Genomic DNA, 11,409 nt, shown 5'->3' with positions numbered 1-11,409 from the left:
GGGACTCCTTAGGACGGCGCGCGCGGCCCCTTCAAGAGGAAGGGAGAGCGCGCGCGCCCTAAGCACAGTGGCCGGGAAGGAGCGCGCGCTGCCAGCAGAGCGGGAGGAGGACGCCGGGCACGGAGCAGGGAGGTGAGGGGAACAGCGTCCCTGCCTAGCAGAGGGCAGGGACGCCGGCGCTACAGTACCCCCCCCTTTAGGCCCCCCCTTTTTTAGGCCAGAAAGAAATTTAGCAAGGATAAGAGGGGCATGGATGTTCTCCCGGGGCTCCCACGTTCTCTCCTCAGGACCAAACCCCTTCCAATCTACTAGAAAAAAGGTCTTTCCTCTTACCCTTTTGGTGGCAAGAATGTTCTCTACCTCAAACTCGTCCTCAGCAGAAACCGGAGCAGGAGGCGTACCTGTAGACTTGGAAAAAGAGTTAAGTACCACAGGTTTGAGGAGAGATACATGGAAGGAGTTAGGGATCCGTAAGTTGGCCGGGAGTTTCAATTTATAGGCCACCGGGTTGATCTGACTGATGACCTCCAGGGGGCCGATGAACCGAGGCCCTAACTTGTAAGAAGGTATCTTGAGCCGGACATATTTAGATGAGAGCCAGACTTTATCTCCGGGACGAAATTGTGGAGGATCCAGGCGTTTTTTGTCAGCGTGTCTTTTCATCCGTTCGGACGACTGAAGGAGTGCGGATCGGGTACTCTCCCAAATGGAGGAAAATTTGCTAACGAGAGATTCCGCAGCCGGGTTGTCCACAGAGGTGGAGACAGGAAAAGGAATCCGAGGATGCTGACCGAAGACTACAAAAAACGGGGATTTGGAGGAGGATTCGCTCTCGTGATTATTATAAGAGAACTCGGCCCATGGTAGGAGATCCACCCAGTCAGAATGATGGGCATTAACGAAGTGCCGGAGGTAACTGGTCAGGTTCTGATTGATCCGCTCCACTTGACCATTGGACTGTGGGTGGTAAGCGGAAGAGAAGTCCAGGGTGACATCTAGTAGTTTACAAGTGGCTCTCCAGAAGCGTGAGGTGAACTGTACCCCACGATCCGACACGATGTGGAGGGGCAGGCCATGAAGACGAAAGATGTGATGAATAAAGTCTTTAGCTAGCTCGGGTGCAGACGGGAGGCCTGGCAGGGGAACGAAATGAGCCATCTTGGAGAAGCGGTCAGTGACCACCCAAATGACCGTACAACCGGCAGAGACTGGGAGGTCTGTTATAAAGTCCATTGCTATATGCTGCCAGGGGGCAGCAGGTACTGGGAGCGGAAGGAGGCGACCGGCTGGCAGATGTCTCGGAACCTTGTTGCGGGCGCAGGACACACAGGCAGAAACAAAGTCTATTACGTCCTTGTGCAGGGTAGGCCACCAGTAGTGCCGGGTAATAAGCTGGAGGGTCTTTTTCTGACCGGCATGGCCAGCTAGTTTAGACGAGTGACCCCAGTGAAGGATCTTCTCCCGATCAGGTACTGATACGAACGTCTTTCCGGGAGGGAGACGATTTAGACTCACGGGAGCCACCTGCATTACTCTGGCGGGATCGATGATGTGTTTCGGATCTTCCTCGAGATCAGACACCAGAAAGGATCGAGACAAGGCGTCCGCCTTGACGTTTTTGTCAGCCGGGCGAAAATGAAGAACAAAATCAAAGCGAGCAAAAAACAAGGACCACCGGGCTTGGCGCGGGTTAAGTCTCTGGGCATGCTGGAGGTAATCCAAGTTCTTGTGGTCAGTGTAAATTATTACCGGGTGAAGAGCCCCCTCGAGCAGGTAACGGCACTCCTCCAATGCCAGCTTGATGGCCAATAACTCTCGGTCTCCTATGGAATAATTGCGCTCAGAGGAGGAGAAGAGTTTAGAGAAGAAGCCGCAAGTTACCATCCTCCCGGAAGATGATTTTTGAGTAAGTACCGCTCCGGCTCCAGAGGAGGAGGCGTCAACTTCCAGGAAGAACTGCTTGTTGCCGTCCGGGCGATGCAGCACCGGGGCGGAAGAGAAGGCCTGTTTTAAGGAAAGAAAGGCCTCCTCTGCTTCGGGCGGCCACTCTTTGGGATTAGTACCCTTACGGGTGAGCGCGGAAATTGGGGCAGTCCGGGAAGAGAAGTGTGGTATGAAGAGGCGGTAGTAGTTGGCGAAGCCCAGGAACCGCTGAATGGCCTTCAACCCCTCCGGTCGGGGCCATTTCTCGATGGCAGACAGTTTCTCTGGATCCATTCGTAGGCCGGTCTGAGAAATAATGTAGCCCAAAAACGGAAGCGAGGTCTGCTCAAAGAGGCACTTCTCGTATTTAGCGAAGAGGTGATTCTGCCTGAGCCTGAGCAGGACCTGACGAACGTCCCTCCGGTGAGTCTGGAGATCCGGAGAGAAGACCAAGATGTCGTCCAGGTACACCACTACGCAGGAGTAGAGAAGGTCCCGGAAGATGTCATTGACCAACTCTTGAAAGACGGCAGGAGCGTTACAGAGACCAAAGGGCATTACCAGATATTCATAGTGGCCGTCCCGGGTGTTGAATGCTGTCTTCCATTCATCCCCCTGACGGATACGAACCAGGTTGTAAGCCCCACGGAGGTCCAGTTTGGTGAAGATTCTAGCCCCTCTCAGACGATCAAATAACTCCGGAATGAGCGGAAGGGGGTACTTATTTTTCACCGTGATCTGGTTAAGGCCTCTATAGTCTATACAGGGACGGAGAGAGCCGTCCTTCTTTTTTACGAAGAAGAAGCCTGCTCCCGCCGGGGAGGTAGACTTCCGGATGAATCCCCTGGCCAGATTCTCCTCAATATATTCGGACATCGACCGGGTCTCAGCAGCGGATAATGGATAAATACGCCCACGGGGAGGAGTAGTACCGGGTAACAAGTCGATAGGGCAGTCGTATGGTCTATGAGGGGGTAGTGTCTCTGCTTCCTTTTAATTAAAGACATCAGCATAAGACCAATAAGGAATCGGAAGTCCAGGTAGATTAGCTGGGGTAGGAGAAGGACGGACGGGATGGACGGGAACCAGACAGGTCTTATGGCAGTCCTGTCCCCAGCGAAGGACTTCTCCGGTCTGCCAGTCAAGCACGGGTGCATGTCTCTGGAGCCAAGGTAGACCTAGCAGGAGGGCGTGAGAGAGTCCAGGCAGAACATGAAAGGAGATACTCTCCGAATGTAGCATTCCCACCTGTAGAGTAATGGATTCGGTGATGAGTTGGATGGGGCGTGGTAAGAGACCCCCATCCACGGCAGCAACAGACAAGGGTACAGCCAGAGGTTTGGTGGGGATGCGGTACTTCTCTACCAGGGACTGTGAAATAAGATTCCCGGCTGCTCCAGAGTCCAGTTGGGCTAGTTCGAAATAACGGTTCTCCCCGCAGACGATTGAAACTGACAGCAGCAGAGATGGAGAGGATTTATTCTTGTCTAGGTCGACCTCCCTGAGCGAACCTAGACACAGGCGTTTCCCAACCTCTCTGGGCAGGCACGGATCCGGTGCTCCTTACTGCCACAGTAGAAGCAGCTCCCCTCGGCACGGCGTAAGTCCTGACGGGTTTTGACCATCTTGGTCTGGTCGACCTGCATAGGCTCAGGAGAGTGTACCTGGGGAGAGACGGAGGGAGTGACGGGTTTCTGAAAAGTAGGAGCTAGACGTGGAAACCTCCTCTCACGGGTGACCTCTTTGGCACGCTCCTGGAACCGTAGGTCAATCCGGGTGGCAAGAGTTATTAGGTCATCGAGAGTGGTAGGAATGTCCCGACCGGCAAGTTCATCTTTAATACGGCCGGACAGACCCTCCCAGAAGACGGATACCAGAGCGTCGTTATCCCAGGCCAGCTCCGAGGCAAGGGTACGGAACCGTATGGCATATTGGCCCACGGTGAGACTTCCCTGACGGAGGCGTAGCAGAGACGATGCGGATGAGGTCTTCCGTCCGGGTTCGTCGAAGAATTTCCGGAAAGCCGTGAGAATGGCAGGCAAGTCGGACACCAGGGGATCTCCTCTCTCCCATAGAGGATTTAGCCAGGCCAGGGCCTCCCCGGTGAGATGGGACATGATGAAGGCAATTTTGGCCCGGTCGGAGTTAAACTGGTGGGACAATAGTTCAAAGTGCAGGGTGCACTGATTAATGAAGCCCCGAGCCTGGGCGGAGTCGCCTCCGAAGCGAGGAGGTGCAGAAAGCCGGGGTCCGGGGTAGGATACCATGGTATTGGTGGGCAGCGGAGCTGCCGGGTTGCGAGTCATGGCACTGGCGGTGGTTGCTGGTGGAGCAGTCAGAGTGTCCAGGCGAGAATTGACATTCCGCAGGTGACCCAGGATGGACTCCTGTTGGGACCTCTGACGGAACAGTTCATGAGAGAGGTCCGAGAGCGAGGGAGCTTGGGTGCCACCGGCTTCCATGGCCCGAGCAAACTGTAATGGGTCTGGGAGGCGGAACCTCTGAGCTACTATACAAGGGGGCGGTCCTTGTAAGGGAGCGGGTGGCGACCAGGCAGGCAGTCACAGCAGGTGACCGGGACAGTCTCTGGAAGAACGAGCAGGAGATCACGACAAGGGACTGGGGCAGTCTCTGGGTGAACGGGCAGATGGTCACGGCAAGTGACTGGGGCAGTCTCTGGGTGAACGGGCAGATGGTCACGGCAAGTGACCGGGGCAGTCTCTGGGTAAAGGGTTGGTACGACCTGTGGCGGCTGATGGTAGACTTGAGCTCCCAGGTGAGCAGGCGAGAGTCTCTGGATAAACGGGTGGTCACAGCATGTGACGGCGGAGCCTCCAGGAAGACCAACAGACAGGCGGCAGATGAGCGCTCCCAGGTGAGCGGGCAGAAGTCTCTGGACAGGCGGGTGGTCACAGCACGTGACGGCAGAGCCTCCAGGTAGGCTAGCAGACAGGCAGCAGATGAGCGCTCCCAGGTGAGCGAGCAGGAGTCACTGGACAGGCAGGTGGTCACAGCATGTGACGGCGGAGCCTCCAGGTAGACTAGCAGGCAGGTAGCAGGTGTGTGCTCCCAGGTGAGCGGGCAAGCTGGTCCATAGACAGACTGACGGGAGTAGGAAGGCAGACCGTCGGACCTCAGGCAAGCAGGCAGGTGGCTGGTGTGCGCTCCCAGGTGAGCGGGCAGGCTGGTCCTTAGACAGACTGACAGGAGTAGTAAGGCAGACCGTCGGACCTCAGACTAGCAGGCAGGTAGCAGATAATCAGGCAGGAATCTGGCAGGTAACTGGCAACGGGACCTGAGGACTGAAGCAGAGTAGTGAACAGTGCAACAACATTGCTCGGGCACCTCCATTTTGGAGGAGGTGCCTTATATATGGTGAAGTCCTCCGGCCATTGGCTGGGGACTCCTTAGGACGGCGCGCGCGGCCCCTTTAAGAGGAAGGGAGAGCGCGCGCGCGCGCCCTAAGCACAGTGGCCGGGAAGGAGCGCGCGCTGCCAGCAGAGCGGGAGGAGGACGCCGGGCACGGAGCAGGGAGGTGAGGGGAACAGCGTCCCTGCCTAGCAGAGGGCAGGGACGCCGGCGCTACAGTTATTTGTAAAAGCAAATAACATGAGGAGTATCTAATAGAGCTGTCTTTGTATTAATGCCTTCCTTTGTTCTGAAGGTGTAGTAAAACTAGATATAGCCAGTTTCTAAGGAATTTAGACATAATTTACAACCTTGTTTTTCCCAAACTTAAACACTCCTTTTTAGGTAAAAGCCTGTAAAGACATTCCCTCTTTTTGCTTATCTCTTTGCTTGTAATAAAGATATGTGATCAGGCATCTGAGAAAGGAAGGAAGGAAGGATGGATGGAAGGAAGGAAGGATAGATATTACAATTAGCTTTGAATTGATTCACTGAAAATCACATTTTTGCTAAAAATTCACTGAACCTGGCGAACTTGAAGTTGTAAAGTTTGGATAATCTCTAATAACAGTAGAGCTGTAGAATATATGATTGTGACTTGGTGTAAAGGAGAAGAACATTAGACACACAAGAGAAATGACGCGCCCCTGGGCCTGTGTCGCGCTGCGTTGCGCACGCGGGAGCCTACCCGGAGCCGGATCAGTGGAGGGTTGTAGTCTCGTGGCGGTGACCCGGTCCATGCCCAGGGAGTCAAACTAGACGGCAGTCTATTAGTAGTAAATAGTTGAGGACTACGCCACCCGTTGAGTGCAGCCAGGGAGCTGCTGCTGCAGGGCAGACCGCTGAGGCCGGTGGTAGGATTGTGCAGCGTGATAGTATAACCCCCAACGGGAGGGGTATGGCCTCAGGGCAGCCGACGTGGATGATGGGGGTAGCAGGAACCACTCAGAGACGGTACGGTGTAGTTCAGGGTCTTTACTGGTAACAACGACAGACCCTCCCGGAGTACTTGCTAGCAAACGGGGCCTGGTCAGTCTTTGAGCAGATGGGATCTCCCCTGGCCAGGCGTAGTTGTAGGCCTCCCAAACTGACTGTACTCTTCTGGCTACCTTGCTAGAAGCTGATGTAAGTAGCCCACGTCCCTGAGTGTACCGTGTGGTGCTCACCCGTATGGCCGGTGACTCGGGGCCTTTTAATGGCTTCCGCTCCACGATGGCGGTGCTGGTCCCACGCGTGTGACCGTGCCTTCGGGCTTCTGGGCCAGAGGACCTGAAATCCCCTGCCTGACGGATTCTGCTGCTGGGTAGGAGTTAGTCCCCACAGCCTCGGACTCCGGGTCCGGTAAAGAATCTTCTTAGTCAGGGCGAACTCTGCAGCTGCCAGCCCCTGACTCCTTGTAACTCTGCTGTTTCCTATGCTGCTTCTTGTCTCCACTCTCCTTGTCTGACTCACCCTGCCTCAGCCCCGGGTTTATACAGGGGAAGTTCTTCCCCTCCCAAGACTGGGCAGGAGGTGTGGCATGCACAGGATCCCTGACCAAAGGACCTCCCACCTGCTCTCAGACATAACATTACATTACTGTGGAAAACCAGACCCCTGGGGTGCCACATTCCCCCCTAGTGAAATTTAGTACTCCGGGACTAAACACATTTAGAAAAACATAACAAGGCAAAAAAACATTAATAATACAATAAGAAAACATATAAAGATGGTTACGGCGTGTCCGCAACCGGGTGCAGTCTCTGAAAGAAGCAAGGTGTCCATTTCACCAACACAGGGAGACGTAACCAGGTAGGGGTCTGTCCTACCCCGAGTCCTTAACAGTCTCTAGTCCATCCTGGGTTACGCTCCAACTATGTACAAGGATTCCCGGTAAATCCACCAAGGTTTCCTAAAAACAACTGGAAACACAAAATTATACACAAGCAACAATACACAGATAAACATAAATAAAACTATTTTTACACTTCAAATTCTCCAGCGTGCGGGTAACTGGCCTCTAGTGGCCCTAGTGGACCTATGGAGCTGACTGTCTGGCCCTGAACTACAGGGTGTAGGAGCTGTCAAGGGTAAACTGGGCAGCTGTCTACCGGCTCTTTGTCTCACTAGGGGTACGGCAGGCTCACTATAAGCAGAGGGTTGATTCTCCTGTTCTACTCGTGTGGAGTCTTCTGCCTCCTGGACCGGCTGTTCTTCCAGCTCTACCCGTTGCTCCGTTGGTTCTTGGGATGATGGTTGGAGGAAGGTGAGTACGGGTACCACAACTGCACCATTGACTTGAGTCCAAGACCGAGGGAAGTCCCCGAGCACGGTACTAACCATATCTTCCCTTTCTCCCACGGGTCGATGGTCTTCTTGTTCCTCTTCAGGGTTCCTCAGTTGTTCGGGACACTTCTTCAGGTGGTCCCGGGACACAATGGCTGTGGTTTCCCCTCCGTCTTTACTGATGGTACAAACCTTCGGGTTCTCGTGGCTTGAGGGCAGTACGGTGTACGGGTCCTTCTCCCACTGGTCATCCAACTTGTGGAGCCGTCTTTTCCTCTTCAAGACCTGCTCTCCGGGTACCAGGGGAACAGCGGGAGCATACTGGTTGTAAGTCTTCTCTTGTCTTTCCCTAGCCTGACAGAGACTTCGCTCCACGCTCTCTTGTACTCTCCGGTACTGCTGCTGCCTCTCTGTGTCCCAGTCTGTTTCTGGTGAAGTGTCCTCAGGTGTCAGGACTCCCATTTCCAGGTCAACAGGTAACTTACCAGGTCTCGCCCTCATTAGGTAAGCCGGGGTACAGTTGGTGGAACCTACCGGGATGTGGTTGTATAGGTCCACCAGATCGGGCAACTTCTCAGGCCACAGACTGCGTTCTTCCAGGGGCAATGTTTTTAGAAGATCCATTACCACCTGGTTCATTTTTTCACAAAGTCCATTAGTTTGCGGATGGTAGGGTGTCGTCCTTATCTTCCGGCAGCCATACAGATTGCAGAATTCCTGGAAGACCTCCGCTTCAAAGGCAGGTCCCTGGTCCGTCAGCACTTGGTCCGGGTACCCGTGTGGACGGCAGAAGTGCTGCTGGAAGGCTCTAGCTGCTGTTTGAGCCGTTAAGTCCTTGACGGGGACGACAACCAAGAACCGGGAGTAATGATCCACGATGGTTAACGCGTAGACGTAGCCACTTCTGCTTGGGGTCAGTTTTACATGATCCAAGGCTACCAGTTCCAACGGTTGCCGGGTGACGATGGACTGCAGGGGAGTCTTCTGGCTGGCCCGGTCCTTCCTTCTCAGATTGCACGGGCCACAGTCTCTGCACCACTTCTCGATGGTTCCCCTCATGCCTACCCAGTGGAACCGCTCGCGCAGCAGGAACTCCAGCTTTTTCCACCCGAAGTGTCCAGCTCCGTCGTGGTATGCCTCCATCACCATGGCTGCGTCTCTTCGTGGCACCACTACTTGCCAGAGTAGTTCATGCGTCCGGGAGTTGACCATTCTGCGGCACAACTTCCCCTTGTAAAGGAATAGTCGACTCTTCTCCGCCCATAGTTGTTTGGCTTCCTCCGGAGCGTCTGGTTCAAGGCGAGCCTCCGGCCGAGTCAGCATCTCCTTCACTAGTCGGACGGCAGGGTCGCTGTCTTGCGTTTCCGCCCAGTTGTAGTGGGGTAAGGGGTTCAACGTAGCAGCCTGCTTACCCCTTACCCGGTGGGAATACTGGATAGTCCCATGACGGTGGAACGCAGGGAGTTCAACTTCTTCCAGTCCCTCCGGATCTTCTCCTTCGTCCGGCAGGTTGGGCATCCTGGACAGGGCATCCGCGTTAGTATTGGAGCGTCCTGCCCGGTATTTGATTGTGAACTCGTAGTTGGACAGACGGGCCATCCACCTCTGCTCCAGGGCACCGAGTCTTGCCGTGTCCAGGTGTATCAACGGGTTGTTATCCGTGTATACGGTGAACCGGGAAGAAGCGAGGTAATGCCTAAAGCGCTCGGTGACTGCCCATACCACGGCCAGGAACTCTAACTTAAATGAGCTGTAATTCTCGGGGTTCCTTTCGGTGGGTCGCAGTTTTCGGCTGGCATAGGAGATTACTCGTTCTCTCCCCTGCTGAATCTGGGACAGTACGGCTCCTAGCCCGATGTTACTGGCGTCGGTGTAGAGGATGAAGGGCTGGCTATAGTCCGGGTACGCCAAGATTTCATCCCCCGTGAGGGCCATCTTCAGCTGGCGGAAGGACTCCTCTTCTAGCTCTTCCCATTTGAAGGGCGGCTTCTGGTTCTTGGCCTTCCGGGACTGGCCTATCAGGAGGTCCTGCATAGGCGCTGCCTTTTTGGTGAAACCGGGAATAAACCTTCGGTAGTAGCCTACCAACCCTAGGAACTGCCGCACTTCTTTTACGCTGGAGGGGCTTGGCCATCCCTTAATTGCGGTGATCTTATCGGGGTCGGGAGCCACTCCGTCAGCGCTCACCACGTGTCCCAGGTATTGCACCTTTGGTTTCAGGAGGTGACACTTGGAGGGTTTCACCTTTAGGCCGTAACTCGCCAGAGCTTCGAACACCTCCGCCAGGTGTTTCAGGTGGTCCTCATAAGTTTTGGAGTATACGATGACATCGTCCAGGTACAACAGGACCGTCTCAAAGTTTCTGTGGCCCAGACAGCACTCCATTAATCGTTGGAAGGTTCCTGGGGCGTTGCAGAGTCCGAACGGCATGCAGGTGAACTCGCTAAGTCCCATCGGGGTGGTGAATGCGGTTTTCTCCCGGTCCGCCTCTGCTACAGGAACCTGCCAGTACCCGCTAGTGAGATCCAAGGTAGAGAAGAAGTTAGCAGATCTTAAAGCAGCCAATGACTCCTCTATCCTTGGTAAGGGGTACGCATCCTTGTGTGTGATACGGTTGATTTTCCGGTAATCTACACACATCCTCATGGTGTTGTCTTTCTTTTTGACTAAAACTAGTGGGGCTGCCCAGGGGCTACAGCTATCCCGGATTACCCCAGCCTCCTTCATGTCTCGAAGCATCCCCTTGGCGTGTTGGTAGTGTGCAGGGGGTACGGGTCGATACCTCTCTTTTATGGGAGGATGATCTCCCGTGGGGATGCGGTGTTCTACCCCCTTGACCCGCCCAAAGTCTAACGGGTGTTTACTAAACACTCTCTCATACTCTTGAACCACCCGATAGACTCCTTGTTTCTGATGTGAGGGAGTGGAATCAGTACCCAAATGTAGTTGCTGACACCAGTCCTCCATGTCTTTCTTAGAGCCGTTACCTTCCTCCGGGTGAGATGGAGGCAAGGGTTCCACAGATTGTATAGAATTTTGATTAGTGGTATATAATTTGGCTAGCGTGGCATACCGGGGCAGGTACACTTCCCTCTCCCCGATATTTATTATGCGAATGGGCACCCTCCCATGGCGTACATTGACCACCCCCCGTGCTGTCAAAATGGTGGGCCTACTGTCTGAGTAAACTGGTTCCACCATTGCCTGGTAATCTCTTCCTCTCAGACCAATAGCTGCCCGGCACCAAATCATCATTTTACTTTTTGGGGGCATGGCAATAGGAAAAGGGTCACACATTCTTACGCTACCAATCTCACCGCCGGAGAGTTCCACTTGTTGCCGTTGCATCAGTGCCCGGATCTCTTTCTGGAGCACCCGCTGCTCGCCGGGGCTGGCGTTCTTGGCAACCTGCTGTAAAAGGAAAATCACCTCTGCAAGACAATTTTCAATTACGTTAGTTCCCAGAGTTATTTTTGGGTGACTCTCATGTTTATCAATATCTACAATGATCAGTCCCTGTGCGGCCAGTTCGACTCTACCGATTTTGAGGGCCACCTCTTTAAATCCGATCTGTGGCACGGGCTGGCCATTGCTGGCGATGATACTCAAGTCGTCGTCAGGGTAGTGGTAATATCCGAGTCATTCCAGTACTGCTTGAAGAGCACGTACGGGATGGTGGTGACCTGTGACCCGGTATCCAGTAGGGCACTCATGGGAATGCCATCCAGTACCACAGGCAAGACTTGACGTCCTCCCACATATCTGTCGCGCCAGTTCGATGGGCCTGGTGATCTTTTTCCTGGGGGTTGGCCC

The sequence above is a fragment of the Phyllobates terribilis genome, unplaced genomic scaffold (assembly GCF_046119375.1).
Source record: "Phyllobates terribilis strain yellow unplaced genomic scaffold, ASM4611937v1 Scaffold_2__4_contigs__length_985480577, whole genome shotgun sequence".
Lineage (NCBI taxonomy): Eukaryota > Metazoa > Chordata > Amphibia > Anura > Dendrobatidae > Phyllobates > Phyllobates terribilis.
The sequence above is the reverse complement of the archived record's forward strand: the minus strand, read 5'-3'. Positions refer to the sequence as shown.